This window comes from Oncorhynchus clarkii, chromosome 19 (genome assembly GCF_045791955.1).
Source record: "Oncorhynchus clarkii lewisi isolate Uvic-CL-2024 chromosome 19, UVic_Ocla_1.0, whole genome shotgun sequence".
Classification (NCBI taxonomy): domain Eukaryota; kingdom Metazoa; phylum Chordata; class Actinopteri; order Salmoniformes; family Salmonidae; genus Oncorhynchus; species Oncorhynchus clarkii.
The window spans coordinates 46,313,224-46,336,861 of record NC_092165.1 but is presented as its reverse complement, the minus strand read 5'-3'; the positions used below and the strand labels follow the sequence as shown (position 1 = coordinate 46,336,861).

Sequence of the window (23,638 nt, the reverse complement as noted above, 5' to 3'; positions counted from 1 at the left end):
AAAAGTGGTATAATTTGACATCTTGATATACTGAAAATAATTGGAACTTAACTGATATTTGTGAATGGAAGTTAACCTAACGAAACAGAAGTTGGCTACATACTGAGAAAAAGTCAAGTGACCACTGTAGGGTATAAAACACATCAGGACACTTTATTTAGCAGAGCATAGCAGAGCTTGGAGCTATGGTTCAATGTGGAGCTCCTGATTATCAAAAGAAACCAAAGTCACAGATAGAGTTTAATTTGCTCATCACATTCACACACACAGTTAGGCTACTGCTGGAGGTTACACAAATTACTTTTACATTTGTGGAGGATGGAGGCCAGTTCACGGCCATTCGATCCAATCTCAACCTGTTCTAAATGTGTTCTCACCCCCGACATCTAAACTCCACTCTAACTGTCAAGAAAAACACACAGGAACTAATCTGCTCTTTGTCTGAAAAGTGGAATTCCTCTTTGAATCAGTTCACTTTTCATTTCGACGGTAAGATTGGTCTATTGAACTCGGTCACTTGTAGAGCACTGATATCTCTGGTCTGAATGACTCAATTATAGCTCACAGTTATTACAGGAACAGACAGTTCAAAATATCCCCATCTTGACTCACTCAGGCTAGTTGCAAGATTTAGCAAATATAACACTGAGGGACCCTGAAACAGCAAGACCAATTTAAACTTTTTCAACCTGTGATCTTTTGCACATATTTGCCATATTGAATAATGATTAAGTAATTATACAAATTAATATCAAATCATAATTTTCTCTAGAAAAAAATATCAAGGACGCAAAAAGAAAGAAATCCGGTACATGGCTTCATTTCAAAAGGCCATAAGATTACTGTGCTAACCAGCATGACAATGAAGATCATTTTAACTGCCTCACCTACCACACAACTCCATTTACGAATGAAAAGAATGCATCAAATGATAAATCACATTTTCAAAAACAGTGACATCAAAATGCCTTATCTGGTGCAGAGTTCACAGAAGCCGTACCTTATTTTCCTGGGCTCAGTAGTCGACCAGTTAAAGCTAACTATCTCTTCAGGTAACAGGCAACCAACCCTTTGACGTGGTCTTTAACAACCTCTGAAGCTGGTGAAGGACGACTGCTCCACATGTATCAAGGTCCTCTCCATTCAAGCCTTCCCTGGCGTTACAAAGGCTGCCGAACATGTAGAGCGGAGTGAGCCATCGCCATGGAACCCGGAGCTCAGTCCAGCAGCCCAAAGGTCAGGGGTACAGAGCACAGCAGCTGTTCTCAGTACACTCCACATTAGGGATGAGCCACACCACACACAGTAAACACATGGCAAAGGCCATGGCAGGACTAAAACTCACAACTCACAAGCTGACAACTAGGTGACAGTAGTTCTGATCAATCTGGCAAAAAGGACATAATTGGGCAAGATGTTATTTCCTTTCCTGCTTTCGATGGCAAACACTTATTGATTAATGTTTTTAGATCTTTATCGTGTACACAAATGGAACATCACAAGACAAATTGTCACTTTAGTTTCAAATGCCACATAGCCGTTGAATTTACCTGACTCCCAAAAGCCAGAACAACCATGATTCAGCTGCAAAGTGTGGTTATTATGACAATCCAGTGTCTTTCAAAAACCCTTAGAAACCAAGATGTGCTGCAATGACACTTAAATGAATGACACTTAATTTAAAAGTGAGAGCCCTTGGCGGCAGGATAATACATTTTCCTCCAGCTCCACAAACACTGGTTGATAACGAAAATAATTGTAGCCAAACTTAAGACCACTATAATTTCTACCTGACCACTTTTTTACATTTGCTATCACCAACTAATGAGACCCAGTACGCATTTCTTTATCTTCTGTGGAATAGTTGTTCGATGCTCTCCAGTAGAAGGAAGAACACCAGGATGGACAGCCTAAAATAACGTACAGGTCAAATACACACAGAGACAAAAAAAAATTCAACTTGGTACTCAAGGAATGTCCTAATGTGTGTGTGTAAGAGATCAAGGTACTATGGTAGCATTTGAATTGATTGGCATGTTAACCAATGACAGAGATGGGCTCAACCATTCAATTCGATGTCAATTTATGCAGAGTACCAGGCAGGAAAATAAAGTGCCTCAGCACTGGAAACATTAAAATGTCAACTAATAAACACAAGTTCATAACTTACATAAAAGTCACACCATTTCAATATAACAAGGTGGCTGCCTCAAAATCTACTTTAGGGCCTGGAAAAAACACATGGACTCATAAAACTATTATAAAAAAATACCAGTTTCAACCAAATTCGGACAGCTAACGTAGCCAATCTCCGAGTGCCAACAAGAAATTACCCAAAGATTATTGATTTTGGTGGGAGATTTACACTTTAATCTGTCCATGTGAGATTATGAGAAAAGGGTGCCTAATGCATGTGGATTTTGGGAATCCATTTCTTTCCTGAGCATTAAGCTCTGTGTGTCCCTCATTGAATTCCCCAAAAAACCCAGCAGAAATCCTGAGCCACCCAACATAAAAGGGGCAAAAATAATTTATGACAATCTATAATGGGCTCTGGGGTTAGGGGTCAGCAAACAATTGCTCCTTCCTTTTTGCAGGTTGTTTCCTGGTAACATCCTGATTAAGCTGGCAGCTTGAATTATATCCAGGACATTCTGTAGTGCACCATCCATCGGCACTAAGTCCTCTTCAATGCAACTGAAGTAGCTTGGGCAAAAGCTCTGCCCCCCCCCCCCTCATAGTTATCATCTTTCTCTCCACGTTATTTGTCACTGCTCTTCAAAAAAATGACCTTTTTACAAAAGAAAAGAGAATTTGTTGTGTGCACCAAACCTCTCCGTATTGTTGTGAGAGCTTCATCGCGAGGTCTCAAACCACACGTTTGGTGTGGCTGTCTGTGTCTTAGAGAGTCTTGACATCATCAGGAGTGCATTGTTAGTAGGGATGAAAGGGTCAGACTCTTGGGAGCAATATTACACTGACACTGCATACAGTGGATATTTCACCATGATTTCCCGCATGTAATGGTCTCACATGAGTGATTGGTGTCTTTCAGGCTATTTCTTTTCACACACAAAGAAAATGGAAAATGCTGGAAAATACTACTAGTTGTATCAATGGTTTTGACCAGGTGGAGCAAATAACACTACAATAAATATAACTATTAACTGTTGTAAGTAAGAACACACAATAACTGTGACCTGACACCACAAGAACAGTTTCTACTGTGCCGCTAGGATAATTTAAAATATTGATTGGGGACTTTCTTGCTGAGGAATGTAATTGTTCAAATCAAAGTGTATTTGTCACGTGCGCCGAAAACAACAGGCTCTAACCAATAGTGCAAAAAAGGTGTTAGGTGAACAATAGGTAAGTAAAGAAATAAAACAACAGTAAAAAAAAGGACAGGCTATATACAATAGTGAGGCTACATACATATACATATGTAAATGCATTAAGGAAAAACATTCCACAAAAACACTGCTTAGTCAGTGATGGCTGATTGAGATAGTATGTACACGTAGATATGGTTAAAGTGAATATGCATATATGATGAACAGAGAGTAGCAGTAGCGTAAAAGAGGGGTTGGCGGGTGGTGGGACACAATGAGCAATGCAGATTGAGCACTGGTTGGTCGGACCAACCAGGAGCACTGGTTGGTCGACCCAATGGTGGTAGTATGTACACGAATGTATAGTTAAAGTGACTATGCATATATGATAAACAGAGAGTAGCAGCAGCGTAAAAGAGGGGTTGGGGGAAGCACACAATGCAAATAGTCCGGGTAGCCATCTGATTACCTGTTTAGGAGTCTTATGGCTTGGGGGTAAAAACTGTTGAGAAGCCTTTTTGTCCTAGACTTGGCACTCCGGTACAGCTTGCTATGCGGTACTAGAGAGAACAGTCTATAGCTGGGGTGGCTGGGGTCTTTGACAATTTAGGGCCTTCCTCTGACACCGCCTGGTGTAGAGGTCCTGGATGGCAGGCAGCTTAGCCCCAGTGATGTACTGGGCCGTACGCACTACCCTCTGTAGTGCCTTGCGGTCAGAGGCTGAGCAATTGCCGTACCGGGCAGTGATGCAACCATGCTCTCGATGTTGCAGCTGTAAAACCTTTTGAGGATCTCAGGACCCATGCCAAATCTTTTTAGTTTCCTGAGGGGGAATAGGCTTTGTCGTGCCCTCTTCACAGCTGTCTTGGTGTGTTTAGACCATTCTAATTTGTTGTTGATGTGGACACCAAGGAATTTGAAGCTCTCAACCTGCTCCACTACAGCCCCATCGATGAGAATGGAGGAGTGCTTGGTCCTCCTTTTCCTGTAGTCCACAATCATCTCCTTAGTCTTGGTTACATTGAGGGATAGGTTGTTATTCTGGCACCACCCGGCCAGGTCTCTGACCTCCTCCCTAAAGGCTGTTGGTGATCAGGCCTACCACTGTTGTGTCGTCTGCAAACTTAATGATGGTGTTGGAGTCGTGCTTGGCCATGCAGTCGTGGGTGAACAAGGAGTACAGGAGGGAACTGAGCACGCACCCCTGGGGAGCTCCATAATGGCGCCTGAAGAAATGGCAGCAGTTTTACGGGCGCCCAACCAATTGTGCTATTATGTGGGTTTTTCCACGTTATTTGTAACTTATTTTGTACATAATGTTTCTGCAACTGTATCTTATGGCAAAAAAAAGAGCTTCTGGATATCAGGACAGTGATCACTCACTTCGGATAAGACAAAGATTGTATCTACAACAAGGAGGACGCACAAGGCATTCTCCAAACACCCCACAGGGCCAACATCACCGTTATTTGCAAGAGGAAGCAACGCAGGTACCGAGGACAAAGAGCCTGGTCAGGACCCAAAGAAGGCCAATGTGAAAGCTGCCGTTACCGTCAATACTACTCGACAACGTGCAATCATTGTACAATAAATTAGACGAGGTACGATCACGAATATCCTACCAACGGGACATCAAAAACTGTAATATCCTATGTTTCACGGAATCGTGGCTGAATGACGGCATGGATATTCAGCAAGCGGGATATACGCTGCACCATGTTTGACAGTGGGCATGGTGTGTTCAAGGTGATGAGCTGTGTTGCTTTTACGCCAAACATAACGTTTTGCATTGTTGCCAAAAAGTTCAATTTTGGTTTCATCAGACCAGAGCACCTTCTTCCACATGTTTGGTGTGTCTCCCAGGTGGCTTGTGGCAAACTTTAAACGACACTTTTTATGGATATCTTTAAGAAATGGCTTTCTTCTTGCCACTCTTCCATAAAGGCCAGATTTGTGCAATATACGACTGACTGATTGTTGTCCTATGGACAGAGTCTCCCACCTCAGCTGTAGATCTCTGCAGTTCATCCAGAGTGATCATGGGCCTCTTGGCTGCATCTCTGATCAGTCTTCTCCTTGTATGAGCTGAAAGTTTAGAGGGACGGCCGGGTCTTGGTAGATTTGCAGTGGTCTGATACTCCTTCCATTTCAATATTATCGCTTGCACAGTGCTCCTTGGGATGTTTAAAGCTTGGGAAATCTTTTTGTATCCAAATCCGGCTTTAAACTTCTTCACAACAGTATCTCGGACCTGCCTGGTGTGTTCCTTGTTCTTCATGATGCTCTCTACGCTTTTAACGGACCTCTGAGACTATCACAGTGCAGGTGCATTTATACGGAGACTTGATTACACACAGGTGGATTGTATTTATCATCATTAGTCATTTAGGTCAACATTGGATCATTCAGAGATCCTCACTGAACTTCTGGAGAGAGTTTGCTGCACTGAAAGTAAAGAGGCTGAATAATTTTGCACGCCCAATTTTTCAGTTTTTGATTTGTTAAAAAACGTTTGAAAATATCCAATAAATGTTGTTCCACTTCATGATTGTGTCCCACTTGTTGTTGATTCTTCACAAAAAAATACAGTTTTATATCTTTATGTTTGAAGCCTGAAATGTGGCAAAAGGTTGCAAAGTTCAAGGGGGCCGAATACTTTCGCAAGGCACTGTACATACCCTAACCAGAAGCCATGGATTACAGAATATTTGTGTTGTGCTGTATTTTACTGGTTTTGTATTTGAAATTGCATAAACTGGGATACTTTGTGAAAAGAGAATCTGGGCTCAATGGGGACTCCCTGCTTAAATAAAGGTTAATATACAGTACCAGTCAAAAGTTTGGACACACCTACTCATTCAAAGGTTTTTCTTTATTTTTACTATTTTCTACATTGTAGAATAATAGTGGAAACATCAAAACTATGAAAGAACAAATATGTAGTAACCAAAAAAGTGTTATACAAATCAAAATACACTTTTATTCTTCAAAGTAGATACCATTTGCCCTGATGACAGCTTTGCACAATCTTGGCATTCTATCAACCAGCTTCACCTGGAATGCTTTTCCAACTGTCTTGAAGGAGTTCCCACATATGCTGAGCACTTGTTGGCTGCTTTTCCTTCACTCTGCGGTCCAACTCATCCCAAACCCTCTCCATTGGGTTAAGATCGGGCGATTGTGGAGGCCAGGTCATCTGATGCAGCACTCCATCACTCTCCTTCTTCCTTTCCTGTGGCGGTCCTTATGAGAGCCAGTTTCATCATAGCGATTGATGGTTTATGAGACTGCATTTGAAGAAACATTCAAAGTTCTTGACATTTTCCTGGATTGACCTTCATGTCTTAAAGTAATGATGGGCTTTCGTTTCTCTGTGTTTTTGAGCTGTTCTTGACATAATATTGACTTGGTCTTTTACCAAATAGGGATACCTTGTCACAACACAACTGATTGGCTCAAATGCATTAAGGGGGGGAAAAAAATCCACAAATTCACTTTTAACAAGGCATACCTGTTTATTAAAATGTATTCTAGGTGACTAGCTCATGAAGCTGGTTGAGAGAATGAGTGTACAAAACTATCATCAAGGCAAAGGGTGGCTACTTTGAAGAATCTCAAATATAAAATATATTTTGATTTGTTTTAACACATTTTTGGTTACTACATGATTCCATGTGTGTTATTTCATTATTTTGATGTCTTCACTATTATTCTACAATAATAGCTGTGCCAAAACTTTTTGACTGGTACTGTAAATCTATAGCAAGACCTGAAAATAGTTGTCTAGCCATGATCAACAACCAATTTGACAGAGCTTGAAGAATTTTGAAAAACGGTATAAATCGCCGCCACAGGTGCGTCTACAAAGGGGTGTGAATACTTTATGTAAATTAAATATTTCTGTATTTCATTTTCTATAAATTTGCAAAAATTTCCAAAAACATGCTTTCACTTTGTCACTATGGGGTGTTGTGTGTAGATGGATTAATTTGATACTTTTTTCTCATCCATCAGGCTGTAACACAACAAGATGTGGAATAAGGGGTATGAATACTTTCTGAAGGAGCTGTACATGTTGACTTTCCCCCACATTTTGTTACGTTACAGCCTTCTTCTAAAAATGTATTAAATAAATAAACATCCTCAGCAAACTACACACAATACCCCATAACGATAAAGCAAAAACAGGTTTAAAGAAATGTTTGAAAATGTATTTATAAACAGAAATACCTTTTTTTGCATTAGTATTCAGACCCTTTGCTAAGAGACTTGAAATTGAGATTAGGTGCATCCTGTTTTCACTGATCAAAAACCAAGCCATGAGGTCAAAGAAATTGTCCGTAGAGCTCCGAGACAGGATTGTGTCGAGGCACAGATCTGGGGAAGGGTACCAAAACATTTCCTTGATGAAAACCTACTCCAGAGCGCTCAGGACCTCAGACTGGGGGCAAAGGTTCACCTTCCAACAGGACAATGATGCTAAGCACACAGCCAAAACAACGCAGGAGTGGCTTTGGGACAAGTCTCTGAATGTTCTTGAGTGGCCCAGCCAGAGCACGGACTTGAACCCGATCAAACATCTCTGGAGAGACCTGAAAATAGCTGTGCAGCGACACTCACCATCCAACCTGACAGAGCTTGAGAGGATCTGCAGAGAAGAATGGGAGAAACTCCCCAAATACAGATGTGCCAAGCTTGTAGCATCATACCCAAGAAGACTCGAGGCTGTAATCAATGCCAAAGGTGCTTCAACAAAGTACTGAGTAAAGGGTCTGAATACTTACGTAAATGTGATATTTCCAGGGGGGGTTTTAGAATAAATTTGCAAAGCCTTTTAAAACAAGTTTTTTTGTCATTATAGGGTATTGTGTGTAGATTGATGAGGGAAAAAACTATTACATGTTTTTTTGGAATAAGGCTGTAACGTAACAAAAGTGGTTAAAATCAAGAGGTCTTGAATACTTTCCGAATGCACTGTATTCTTATTGTATACATATTACCATCGTCACAATTGTTTTTAAACTAATTTGTATTACTTATTTCTTAATACTGAGAATTATACTGCTCCATTGTAATACATTGAGGAGAGCTTGCAAGTAAGCATTTCACTCTACCCTTTACATCAATATCCTGTGCACGTGACGAATAAACATTGATTTGATGAGTACAACACGACATCCCTGTTTGAAAGACTCCAGCCGTTATTAGGAGTACTGAAGAAAACCAAGTGTATTTCTGTTCTCTACTCCCTTACCAAGGTCACACCAGGAGGAAATGAAATGGAATAATGGAATGAATTGCCAAGGCTTGTTTTCCTGCCTGGGAGCTGAATGGGAAGAGCGATATAAACTCTAACCTTGACGTTGCGTGAGGTGGCGTGGCGCTGGAGACAGGCTGCTCTGAGCTTTACATCAAAGCCTTGTTTTTCCCCTCATATACAGGGCTCCATGTTAACAATGTGGCTTTGGAAAACATTTGTAAAATACAAGATAATATAAGGCCTATGCATTGAGGAATCTACACAATGCATTGCAAAATCCAAATCACTTACAAGCTACAGTTGTTTATAATACTGTACATATGCATTTGAGTTTCACCCCCCAACAGTTACTAGTCTACCAACACATACAGTATACTGAGAACTATCATAACACATATAGAGGAAAGCTGTTTATTACAGCTAGGTCTATAGACTACAATCAGACTTTTTCAGAGGACAGTAAAGGTCTGGATTGATGGACGGAAATGCACACTCCCTTCACAGTGAAATCCATCCCAAGCGATTCTTACAATTAGAGGACACCAAGTGCTGGATTTCTTAGTGTGAGTGCCAGTCCACATGCCCACCCTCCAGAACACTCTATGGAGCCACAAATATCCTCCTCCACACGGACTTCCTGAGGTCTCTCAAGCAGAAAATTGCTTGGTTACAGCATTATCTTGGATTATGGCAATAATGTTTGTCACGGGTCCTAAACCCTCCCTATAAGTTGCGCTGAGGCTAAGGCCCGTGCTGTTGAGCTGCACTGAGTGCGGTGGGTCGCGTGGAGCGTGACTCCCATCATCCTCTCTGTCAGCTGCAGATGTGGCACAAGTCAACAGTCTTGAGCATAATCCCCAGTACAGCCCAATTCAGTTTGGCCACTCTGGAACATCCTAAAGTAGAGCTGTAGCTTTGCTGCTTTAGCTTGCCCCTCTGTTTAATTCACTCAACAATAAACTGCCCAAATTAAACAAATAGTTAGACTGGGAGGAAAATGTAGCAAAATGTATCAACAATGAAAAGAACAGTGTTTGTTATGATGGATATCAGGACAGCGATCACTCACCTCGGATTAGACAAAGAACAACAAGCAGGACTCACACGATATTCTCCAAACACCCCACAAGGCAGACATCCTAATTATTCGCAAAAGGAAGCGACGCAGAGGATGAAGAGCCGGATGCCTCGTCTGGACCCGCAGAAGACAACTAGGAAAGCTGCCGTTACCATCAATATTACTCGCCAACGTGCAATCATTGGGCAATAAATTTAAGTAGATTTTGCTCGCCTGAAGTAGAGTATATTGTGATAAACTGCAGGCCACACTACTTGCCTAGAGAGTTCTCAGCTATACTTTCATGGCTGTTTATTTACCACCACAGACAGATGCTGGCACCAAGACCGCACTTAGTCAGCTGTTTAAGGAAATAAGCAAACAGGAAACCTCTCACCCAGAGGCAGCGCTCCTAGTGTCCGGAGGCTTTAATGCAGGGAAACTTAAATCAGTTCTACCAAATCTCTATCAAATCAAATGTATTTATATAGCCCTTCTTACATCAGCTGATATCTCAAAGTGCTGTACAGAAACCCAGCCTAAAACCCCAAACAGCAAGCAATGCAGGTGTAGAAGCACGGTGGCTAAGAAAAACTACCTAGAAAGGCCAAAACCTAGGAAAAACCTAGAGAGGAACCAGGCTATGAGGGTTGGCCAGTCCTCTTCTGGCTGTGCTGGGTGGAGATTATAACAGAACATGGCCAAGATGTTCAAATGTTCATAAATGACCAGCATGGTCAAATAATAATAATCACAGTAGTTGTCAAGGGGGCAGCAAGTCAGCACCTCAGGAGTAAATGTCAGTTGGCTTTTCATAGCCGATCATTAAGAGTATCTCTACCGCTCCTGCTGTCTCTAGAGAGTTGAAAACAGCAGGTCTGGGACAGGTATCAACATGTTAAATGTGCAACCAGAGGGAAATAAATTATAGATCACCTGTACTCCAAACACAGAGAAGCATACAAAGCTCTCCCTCGCCCTCCATTTGGTAAATCCGACCACAACTCTATCCTCCTGATTCCTGCTTACAAGCAAAAATTAAAGCAGGAAGCACCAGTGACTCGGTCTATTAAAAAAATAGCGTTTCAAACGTCACTCGCTCTGAGACTTGGAGTAGTTATTCCCCTTGCTCTGCAAGGGCCGCGGCTTTTGTGGAGCGATGGGTAAAGCTGCTTCGAGTGTGGCTGTTGTCAATGTGTTCCTGGTTCGAGCCCAGGTAGGGGCGAGGAGAGGGACGGAAGCTATACTGTTACACTGGCAATACTAAAGTGCCTATAAGAACATCCAATAGTCAAAGGTATATGAAATACAAATGGTATAGAGAGAAATAGTACTAGAAATACTATATTAACTACAACCTAAAGCCTCTTACCTGGGAATATTGAAGTCTCATGTTAAAAGGAACCACCAACTTTCATATGTTCTCATGAGCAAGGAACTCAAACATTAGCTTTTTTACATGGCACATATTGCACTTTTACTTCTCCAACACTTTGTTTTTGCATTATTTAAACCAGATTGAACATGTTTCATTATTTGAGGCTAAATGGATTTACAGTGCCTTGCGAAAGTATTCGGCCCCCTTGAACTTTGCGACCTTTTGCCACATTTCAGGCTTCAAACATAAAGATATAAAACTGTATTTTTTGTGAAGAATCAACAACAAGTGGGACACAATCATGAAGTGGAACGACATTTATTGGATATTTCAAACTTTTTTAACGAATCAAAAACTGAAAAATTGGGCGTGCAAAATTATTCAGCCCCTTTACTTTCAGTGCAGCAAACTCTCTCCAGAAGTTCAGTGAGGATCTCTGAATGATCCAATGTTGACCTAAATGACTAATGATGATAAATACAATCCACCTGTGTGTAATCAAGTCTCCGTATAAATGCACCTGCACTGTGATAGTCTCAGAGGTCCGTTAAAAGCGCAGAGAGCATCATGAAGAACAAGGAACACACCAGGCAGGTCCGAGATACTGTTGTGAAGAAGTTTAAAGCCGGATTTGGATACAAAAATATTTCCCAAGCTTTAAACATCCCAAGGAGCACTGTGCAAGCGATAATATTGAAATGGAAGGAGTATCAGACCACTGCAAATCTACCAAGACCTGGCCGTCCCTCTAAACTTTCAGCTCATACAAGGAGAAGACTGATCAGAGATGCAGCCAAGAGGCCCATGATCACTCTGGATGAACTGCAGAGATCTACAGCTGAGGTGGGAGACTCTGTCCATAGGACAACAATCAGTCGTATATTGCACAAATCTGGCCTTTATGGAAGAGTGGCAAGAAGAAAGCCATTTCTTAAAGATATCCATAAAAAGTGTCATTTAAAGTTTGCCACAAGCCACCTGGGAGACACACCAAACATGTAGAAGAAGGTGCTCTGGTCAGAAGAAACAAAATTGAACTTTTTGGCAACAATGCAAAACGTTATGTTTGGCGTAAAAGCAACACAGCCCATCACCCTGAACACACCATCCCCACTGTCAAACATGGTGGTGGCAGCATCATGGTTTGGGCCTGCTTTTCTTCAGCAGGGACAGGGAAGATGGTTAAAATTGATGGGTAGATGGATGGAGCCAAATACAGGACTATTCTGGAAGAAAACCTGATGGAGTCTGCAAAAGACCTGAGAGTGGGACGGAGATTTGTCTTCCAACAAGACAATGATCCAAAACATAAAGCAAAATCTACAATGGAATGGTTCAAAAATAAACATATCCAGGAGTTAGAATGGCCAAGTTAAAGTCCAGACCTGAATCCAATCGAGAATCTGTGGAAAGAACTGAAAACTGCTGTTCACAAATGCTCTCCATCCAACCTCACTGAGCTCGAGGTGTTTTGCAAGGAGGAATGGGAAAAAATGTCGGTCTCTCGATTTGCAAAACTGATAGAGACATACCCCAAGCGACTTACAGCTGTAATCGCAGCAAAAGGTGGCGTTACAAAGTATTAACTTAAGGGGGCTGAATAATTTTGCACGCCCAAATTTTCAGTTTTTGATTTGTTAAAAAAGTTTGAAATATCCAATAAATGTCGTTCCACTTCATGATTGTGTCCCACTTGTTGTTGATTCTTCACAAAAAAATACAGTTTTATATCTTTATGTTTGAAGCCTGAAATGTGGCAAAAGTTCAAGGGGGCCGAATACTTTCGCAAGGCACTGTATATTGATGTATTATATTAAGCTAAAATAAGTGTTCATTCAGTATTGTTGTAATTGTCATTATTACAAATAAATAAAATATAAATTAAAAAAATGGCCGATTAATCGGTATCGGCTTTTTAGGTCCTCCAATAATCGGTATCGGCGTTGAAAAAACATATTCGGTCGACCTCTAGTGCCCAAGAACACAAAGGCAACCTGCCTAAATGACTACAGACCCGTAGTACTCACGTCCGTAGCCATGAAGTGCTTTGAAAGGCTGGTAATGGCTCACATCAACACTATTATCCCAGAAACCCTAGACCCACTCCAATTTGCATACCGCCCAAACAGATCCACAGATGATGCCATCTCTATTGCACTCTACACTGCCCTACCACCATAGCACCCTCAAAGCTCATCACCATGCTAAGGAACCTGGGACTAAACACCTCCCTCTGCAACTGGATCCTGGACTTCCTGACAGGCCACCCCCAGGTGGTGAGGGTAGGTAGCAACACATCTGCCACACTCATCCTCAACACTGGAGCTCCCCAGGGGTGCGTGATCAGTCTCCTCCTGTACTCCCTGTTCACCCAAGACTGCATGGCCAGGCACGACTCCAACACCATCATTAAGTTTGCAGACGACACAACAGTGGTAGGCCTGATCACTGACAACAACGAGACAGCTATAGGGAGGAGGTCAGAGACCTGTCCGGGTGGTGCCAGAATAACAACCTATCCCTCAACGTAACCAAGACTAAGGAGATGATTGTGGACTACAGGAAAAGGAGGACCGAGCACGTCCCCATTCTCATCGACGGGGCTGTAGTGGATCAGGTTGAGAGCTTCAAATTCCTTGGTGTCCACATCAACAACAAATTAGAATGGTCCAAACACACCAAGACAATTGTGAAGGGGGCACGACAAAGCCTATTCCCCCTCAGGAAACTAAAAAGATTTGGCATGGGTCCTGAGATCCTCAAAAAGGTTCTACAGCTGCAACATCGAGAGCATCTTGACCGGTTGCATCACTGCCTGGTACGGTAATTGCTCGGCCTCCGACCGCAAGGCACTTCAGAGGGTAGTGCGTACTGCCCAGTACATCACTGGGGCAAAGCTGCCTGCCATCCAGGACCTCTAAACCAGGCAGTGTCTGAGGAAGGCCCTAAAAATTGTCAAAGACCCCAGCCATAGACTGTTCTCTCTACTACCGCATTGCCAAGTCTAGGACAAAAAGGGTCCTCAACAGTTTTTACCCCCAAGCCATAAAACTCCTGAACAGGTAACAAAATGGTTACCCGGACTATTTGCATTGTGTGCCCCCCCCACCCCAACCCCTCTTTTTACGCTGCTGCTACTCTCTGTTTATCATATATGCATAGTCACTTTAACTATACATTCATGTACATACTACCTCCATTGGGCCGACCAACCAGTGCTCCCGCACATTGGCTAAACTGGCTATCTGCATTGTGTCCCACCACCCGCCAACCCCTCTTTTACGCTACTGCTACTCTCTGTTCATCATATATGCAGTCACTTTAACGATACCTACATGTACATACTACCTCAATAAGCCTGACTAACAGGTGTCTGTATATAGCCTTGCTACTCTTTTTTCAAAGGTCTTTTTACTGTTGTTTTATGTCTTTACACACACACACACACACACACACACACACACACACACACACACACACACACACACACACACACACACACACACACACACACACACACACACACACACACACACACACACACACACACACACACACCCTTTTTCCCCCGCACCATTGGTGAGAGCCTGTAAGTAAGCATTTCACTGTAAGGTCTACTACACCTGTTGTATTAGGCGCACGTGACAAATAAACTTTGATTAGATTATTTCCAGTATAAGGCAAAACTTGTAATGTAACTCATACGTACCTCTCCAATTGTATTCCTTAAGACGTGGATTCTCTACTTGGTTCAGATCTGTTCCTAGGCTCTGGAGTGTCAAGTGATTCTTGACTGTGTATGCTGATGCTGTGGAGATCCCTGTCCCTGGGTGTAGCACTCCTCTGGTGGGCTGTCTGTCCTCCTGCTATGGCCGTCTACATAGACAACATTCTGTGGCACCTTTGGTACCTCAGCCAGGTCAGACTCGGTCAGGGAGATTGACAGGTCACTGCCACTCCTGGTCACTGCCAGCTCCACTGAAACTGGATATACTGAGGTCTTCACTCCTCTCTGAAAACACATACACAACAGGCTATTTAAATCACTGTGTATATAGAGCATTATTAGTATAATACAAATTATTTTAGCAATTTCTTAAAAAGAACACACATTTCAATCAAATTGCTAATAAATAAAGTATTAGAGTACAGTAAAACAATGGAGAACATACAGAGTCTGGATATCTTCTAGTATGTCATTTATTTCAGGAATAAGATCACTAACCTGGCACATCTTGAGATTATTTTCCCAAGTCAGTTTGAGTCGGTGATTTTTGCAAGACTCTCGCCAACTTCTTTTTTTATGCTATCCTGGTGGGCAGACACTCTACCGAGTGTATTCTGCAGGTGAATTCCTGTCAGACATATGGCTGATACTGCTGGGATGATAGGCTATTCTTCTCAGGCCTCGTCAAGGTCACTCGGGGTGTAGGAGATTGTTAATCACCTCCAAAAGGCACACTGGCGCTTGCTGTTAAGCTGGATGGAACCACTGCCACCATCCTTTCATGTTTGTCACTCAAATTACAGCCGTCGGGGGAATCGTTTGAGACCGAAATGTCATCTGATAAATGTGCTCCGCTGTCGGCAACAACCTCTCTGGAAACTTTGGAGTCCTTCAAAAGGCCACTTTGCCGGTATTCCGAGGCACGTGAGCGATGATTGGGGCGAATGATGCTCGGCTTCTTGTAAGTGTACACTTATGGTGGCATCTTCAGCCGTGGACTCTCTGGAAGTCTGCCGACCCATGAAAATTACAGATGCTTGGTATAAACCCCTGGCATGTGGAAAGGGGGAAACACCCAGAGGATGGCTATGTAATACCTCTCCCTGAAAAACAAGAAATAACCAGGTGCATACATGTAGATTCATGGTTACTCAATGTCAAATAACAAAATGCTAATAAATAGCAAGGCATTTTTGGAGACCATTTGTTAGGGATGCAAGTGTATTGTGTAACTCAAATTAAAGTGAAAATTGACTGCTACTTGATATCATTATGCTCAAATACAATCCTCAAGAGCAAAATGTTTCTAGTCACAGCCCCCCTTTCAATTTCAGCTATGCAAATTCCAATGACTATGGTAATATAATTAAATTGGGATATAATCAGAATACCACATGAAGTACCATTAACAATTAGACAAGATTGGCAAAATAGCATCAAATGGTCAAGGATACCCTCCATTCACAAGCAGCGGAAACAGTTTGTTTTGGTATAATACTGCTCTTACAATTTTCTGCTTGTATTATTCAGTTTATTCTCCTTAAATGCAACACTTGCAAATCCGGTAATAAGGGCTTTTTCCTAAACTGAGTGTTTTAAAAGTATCACTTTTTTTTCACAAAACATTGTTTGGGATCAAGGTCATATTTATTTTCAAATCCCTAATTGAGAAGAATGTTACACGATCCATGCTTTAACTTTAATCGTATAAGCAATCCTTCCTGTCTGCTATGGAACTGAGGGGGGAAGAGAAGGCTAAAAAAAATATCCCTCCAAACATAACAAAAAGCATGGCTTCTGTTTCTTTTCTGATAAGAGTCTTAAATACCAAACAGTTAGCTGCTTAATAACATTCACTGTAGACCATGCAGCTCTGCCCAGCAGATCCACAAAGCAGGTAAAAAAGAAGAAAAGTTCATTTCTTGGCTGAGTGATTCCATCGGTAGCTGCAGGGCAAAGTAGAAAGTGTTTCACTAAAGTAGCAATTGATTCTTCTATCAATCTGCGGCACGCGCGTGCTCTTCCAAGGAATGTATTAAATATGAAAATCATATCCCGTTATCACATGCCTCCAGCTTTCAGCCCGGTAAGCTTCCCTTAATGAATACTGCAGCCTGAGGGACATGCACACTGCCAGCAATGGCTTGTATGCATAATGGAGTGACGGTACCATTTTGCTCATTACAATATCGCCAAGCTGAGGGGGGGTTTGCACACAGTCACAAGTGACTGCTCTAGACAGCATGCTCCAAGTTATTATGAGATGTCTTAGACATTTCATCTGAAAGAGCATTACTGCATTAAGTGAAGGAAGAAGCAGCTATGGGCTTGAACTACATGGCTTGTACCAAGGAACGAGCCACGATTAGACACCTTGCATAGACACAGTTAAATGTATACTGCTCTACAGATGTGCTCGGCATAATGTCTACTTTTATTTGTTGTTACAAAGCTGAAAACACAATTTGATAGAGCTAAGATTTGCATTGAGAAGAGCATACTGTGTGAGTAAAATACGTTTGGCCAAATCTTCAGATATTATACACAATCTGGTATCCATTCCCTTAAGACTATTTTACACTGTTAAACTGTTTATTCATATAAACAGGCATCCATTATACAAAATAAATTGTACAGAACATAGGGCACCCTGCAATAACAAAACTACTACTACAGCCAGAATTACACATATCATAGACGCAAGTCATGTATTTTCCTTTATTCATGAGTCAACTTGTCTAATCAAAGGTTAGGCCTAGATTTATTTTAGAATGTACTATTTTCTAATTTCCGGAGATGATTTAATTACTATACCTCGTCAATACCTTTATTCTGCCTAGCTGCCATGAATCTGGAGATTCTATTCAAGCATCCAACCTGTGAAAAACAACAAAAACACGGTCAATACATCAATATTCATTTAGAAAATGTCCTTCTCAAAAGGGAGCAATTATCCTAACTATTGAACCGTTGCTCAATGCAAAGTTCAACAATATCCAAAATCATAGGAGATGGTCCCTATCAGAAAAATTCACATAATGCACGTCATTTCATATTATCTTGGTAATTGTATACATAGGATATTTCTTCAGTGCGATAAAACTGATTAAACATGCTCTGCAAACACAGGCAGACATGGAAATAAGAGCTTGTGAGATCCATAGTGTCCAAACACAAGAAAGTCAGTCACCACAGGTATTCTGCTTGCCAACACTTTTAATCAATTATCTGGGTAGTCAGACTGTTTAATTGGAGTTGAGATTAGGGCAGTCAGTCTAATGGTGCAGTTAAGAGCACTGGGTTGAACTCTAACATCTCAGGCCTTTTCTTCAAAAGAATACCAATTGCCACACAAAAAGGCTACTTTTTGTTGATCAACATTGCTAAATATACTTTATCTATTTGCACTGATTCTACATTCAAAGATAATAATGAAGTCACAAATTATCATGATTACGGAAATATATGATAGCATCGTTTGTAAGGGTGTGTGGTCGTACTGTTTTCTGCTCGTTGGAAAAACAGGCTGCATTTTGCTACAAAATACAAACAACAAATTAGTCTAGTAAAATGTTCACATCTGAATGTAAATGGCACATTTTCATAGTTGGTGTACTGCTTAACAATTAAGTCTTAGCACACTAGATGAATGAAACATAGTAATTTTTACAAATCAACTAAACTCAGCAAAAAAAGAAACATCCCTTGACCCTGTCTTTCAAAGATCATTTGTAAAAATCCAAATATCTTCACAGATCTTCATTGTAAAAGGGTTTAAACACTGTTTCAAATTATTGTTCAATGAACCATAAACAATTAATGAACATGCACCTGTGGAACGGTCGTTAAGACAGTAACAGTTTACAGACGGTAGGCAATTAAGATCACAGTTATGAAAACTTAGGACACTAAAGAGGCCTTTCTACTGACTCTGAAGAACACCAAAAGAAAGATTCCCAGGGTCTCAGCTCATCTGAGTGAACTGGCATGCTGCAAGGAGACATGAGGACTGCAGATGTGACCAGGGCAATAAATTGCAATGTCCGTACTGTGAGACACCTAAGACAGCGCAACAGGGAGACAGGACAGACAGCTGATCGTACTCACAGTGGCAGACCAAGTGTAACACCTGTACAGAATCGGTACAGCCGAACATCTCACCTGCAGGACAGGTACAGGATGGCAACAACAACAGCCCGAGTTACACCAGGAATGCACAGTCCCTCCATCAGTGCTCAGACTGTCCGCAATAGGCTGAGAGAGGCTGGACTGAGGGCTTGTAGGACAGTTCCTCACCGGCAACAACGTCACCTATGGGCACAAACCCACCGTCGCTGGACCAGACAGGACTGGCAAAAAGTGCTCTTTACTGACAAGTCACGGTTTTGTCTCACATGGGGTGATGGTTGGATTCGCGTTTATCGTTGAATGAATGAGCGTTACACCGAGGCCTGTACTCTGGAGTGGGATCGATTTGGAGGTGGAGGGTCTGGGGCGGTGTGTCACAGAATCATCGGATTGAGCTTGTTGTCATTGCAAGCAATCTCCACGCTGTGCGTTACAGGGAAGACATCCTCCTCCCTCATGTGGTACCCTTCCTGCAGGCTCATCCTGACATGACCCTCCAGCATGACAATGCCACTGCTCGTTCTGTGCGTGATTTCCTGCAAGACAGGAATGTCAGTGTTCTGCCATGGTCAGCGAAGGGCCTGGATCTCAATCCTATTGAGCACGTCTGGGACCTGTTGGATCGGAAGGTGAGGGCTAGGGCCATTCCCCCCAAAATGTCTGGGAACTTGCAGCTGCCTTGGTGGAAGTGTGGGGTAACAACTCACAGCAAGAACTGGCAAGTCTGGTGCAGTCCATGAGGAGGAGATGCACTGCAGTACTTAATGCAGCTGGTGGCCAGACCAGATACTGACTGTTACTTTTGATTATTTTGACCCCCCTTTTGTTCAGGGACACATTATTCAATTTCTGTTAGTCACATATCTGTGGAACTTGTTCAGTTTATGGCTCAGTTGTTGAATCTTGTTATGTTCGTATTCGTATAAATATTTACACGTTAAGTTTGCTGAAAATAAACACAGTTGACATTGAGAGGACATTTATTTTTTGCTGAGTTTACAAACATTTCTGAATCATACAAAGCATAAAAATGAAACAAAGAAACTGCTTGAGGGGGGGGGGGGGTGTAAATAAACCTCTGGAGCACTTCACTGTCTCAATATTGGTAAATTAATTTAACGAGTCATAATTAACCAATTTAGTTAGATATTAAGCTGTTGAGCACAGTTGTTGACTTTTAAGTGATAATCTGACCCACTCATTGTTTTCTCTCTTGCTCATTTGGCTGTGGTGATAAACTGCAGTGTTGCAATGTGTACTATTGTTACATCAAGCAAATGAGTGTAAATATTCCTACAGTGTTTGTGGCAATTAGAGCAATATACTAAGGCAATTGAATAAGAACGCCATTGAAGTGCATGCATCATATTTTAGAAATTCCCCCCAAAATGGTCTTGTGAAATGGCCTTGTAAATCAAGAACACACATGCACATTAACAAGCATTCAGTACATAAGGGACATTATAAACTGGGTGGTTCAAGCCCTGAATTCTGATTGGCTGACAGCGGTGGTATTTCAGACCATATACCACGCGTATGACAAAAAATTACGCTGTAACTGTTCTAATTAAGTTGGTAATCTGGTTTTAATAGCAATAAGGCACCTTGGGGGTTTGTGGTATATGGCCAATGTACCACAGTTAAGGGCTGTATCGAGGCACACACAGTGCTTAAGAATAGGCCTTAGCCGTGGTATATTGGCCAAATACAACAGCCCCTCGGGCCTTATTGCTCAATTAGAGGATGAGCATCAACCATAGATTTTCTGTACAGTGATATTTGCTGAATCATATAAAAATAGTTCAATAAATTGTGCTCTCGATCTCAATAATGCACAATTTTTAAATGTATGTATACATTTTTCTGAGCTTGCAGAGAATCATACTCCTTTTAAATGCACAATGCCCAATACCAACTCTGCAGCTGTGGCTACACTGAACAGATGACACACTGTACTGTCTCAGTCTTACCATCTGTTGATGCAGAGGGCCACGGTCAGGATAGTGTTCTTCATGCTAATTTCTATGCACTCCACATCTCAAGGTTCCTCATTTTCACTCATTTTTTTCTCTCTCTCACATATTTCCTTGAGATAACCACAGAGTTTTGCACACTTTATCTGAGAACTTAAGGCAATAAAGATATCTAATATTTAAGGACACCCTTGCAAATAAATGGTTACTATGGAGTAGGCCTATCACCATGTTGTCTTTTCACTGGTGTTACGCATACATAGCTGAACAGTTTAGAACTTCAGGAAAAATGACTACATTGTATAGGCCTAATTAATATCAGAGTGACTACCAGTGAAATAACTACTGTAGTATAACCTTGTTACTATGTAGTATAACTGTCTGTACTTACAGAACCACTACAATGTAATGCCTACACAGGTTATACCTAGCTACCACGGAATGATGCGTTGGTGTAGTGCACATATAAAAGAAAATACAGCATTACATTAGAGATGAAAAGTAATATGTGGATAATGGCTGAACTGTTATTAGGATTAAGGACTTGATGAACAATGCACATCAAGCTAAATTGTTAGCTAGGTAGCTACATTGTTTATTGTTGGACAAACTTACAAGAGCATAACAAAGCATAACACTGAACTATAACAGCAGTGCAGTGTCCCAATCAGTGGCAACCCATCATTCAGGGCAGGTGGGGCTGAGCATTTTAGCCTGTTTTACATGTTATTTTGGCATTAATACGTGTCACATATCAGTTTGCAAACAATGTAACAAAACAAAAAAAATATATATATATATATACACACACACACACACACACACACACACACAGTGGGGCAAAAAAAGTATTTAGTCAGCAACCAATTGTGCAAGTTCTCCCACTTAAAAAGATGAGGCCTGTAATTTTCATCATAGGTACACTTCAACTATGACAGACAAAATTAGAAAAAAAAATCCAGAAAATCACATTGTAGGATTTTTTATGAATTTATTTACAAATTATAGTGGAAAATAAGTATTTGGTCAATAACAAAAGTTTATCTCAATACTTTGTTATATACCCTTTGTTGGCAATGACAGAGGTCAAACGTTTTCTGTAAGTCTTCACAAGGTTTTCACATACTGTTGCTGGTATTTTGGCTCATTCCTCCATGCAGATCTCCTCTAGAGCAGTGATGTTTTGGGGCTGTTGCTGGGCAACACGGACTTTCAACTCCCTCCAAAGATTTTCTGAGGTTGAGATCTGGAGACTGGCTAGGCCACTCCAGGACCTTGAAATGCTTCTTACGAAGCCACTCCTTCGTTGCCCGGGCGGTGTGTTTGGGATCATTGTCATACTGAAAGACCCAGCCACGTTTCATCTTCAATGCCCTTGCTGATGGAAGGAGGTTTTCACTCAAAATCTCACGATACATGGCCCCATTCATTCTTTCCTGTACACGGATCAGTCGTCCTGGTCCCTTTGCAGAAAAACAGCCCCAAAGCATGATGTTTCCACCCCCATGCTTCACAGTAGGTATGGTGTTCTTTGGATGCAACTCAGCATTCTTTGTCCTCCAAACGCGACGAGTTGAGTTTTTACCAAAAAGTTATATTTTGGTTTCATCTGACATTCTCCCAATCTTCTTCTGGATCATCCAAATGCTCTCTAGCAAGCTTCAGACGGGCCTGGCCAGGTACTGGCTTAAGCAGGGGGACACGTCTGGCACTGCAGGATTTGAGTCCCTGGCGGCGTAGTGTGTTACTGATGGTAGACTTTGTTACTTTGGTCCCAGCTCTCTGCAGGTCATTCACTAGGTCACTAGATTTTTTTCTCACCGTTCTTGTGATCATTTTGACCCCACGAGGTGAGATCTTGCGTGGAGCCCCGGATCGAGGGAGATTATCAGTGGTCTTGTATGTCTTCCATTTCCTAATAATTGCTCCCACAGTTGATTTCTTCAAACCAAGCTGCTTACCTATTGCAGATTCAGTCTTCCCAGCCTGGTGCAGGTCTACAATTTTGTTTCTGGTGTCCTTTGACAGCTCTTTGGTCTTGGCCATAGTGGAGTTTGGAGTGTGACTGTTTGTGGTTGTTGACAGGTGTCTTTTATACTGATAACAACTTCAAACAGGTGCCATTAATACAGGTAACGAGTGGAGGACAGAGGAGCCTCGTAAAGAAGAAGTTACAGGTCTGTGAGAGCCAGAATCTTGCTTGTTTGTAGGTGACCAAATACTTATTTTCCACCATAAATTTGCAAATAAATTCATTAAAAATCCTACAATGTGATTTTCTGGATTTTTTTCTTCTCATTTTGTCTGTCATAGTTGAAGTGTACCTATGATGAAAATTACAGACCTCTCTCATCTTTTTAAGTGGGAGAACTTGCAAAATTGGTGGCTGACTAAATACTTTTTTGCCCCACTTTATATCATTCAGTTAATAAAGCCGGATACAAACATGGTCTCTTTTTTGTTTTCTTGAGTAAGGCAGCTCCAAAATGCAGGTATTTCAGCCTAGCTCAGTGCCTTCTGTGGTGGTGGGGCAAGCCTGCAGAAAATACGGAGCGCTGCGTCGTGATTGGCTCAGTGTTCTGTCACTCATGGGGAAACTATGTCACTGCCAAGTCTAAGTGTAGAGCTAGAACATTCTAGCCCCTTAGGTGCTGCCATAGAATTCCATTAGAAGTACCCATCCAAGAAGGCTCAAGGTCATTGGCCACAGATAAAATGATGTCAAATCACGCTATATGTACAGTAGCTTTGATTGGATTGATAATGTCAACATCATAACTTTC

General features: G+C 41.6%; 1 pseudogene; it reads right to left on the bottom strand.

Moving 5' to 3' along the window:
• The window catches only part of LOC139374505 (centrosomal protein kizuna-like), a 38,533-nt pseudogene that overhangs the window by 9,249 nt on the left and 5,646 nt on the right, over positions 1-23,638 (bottom strand).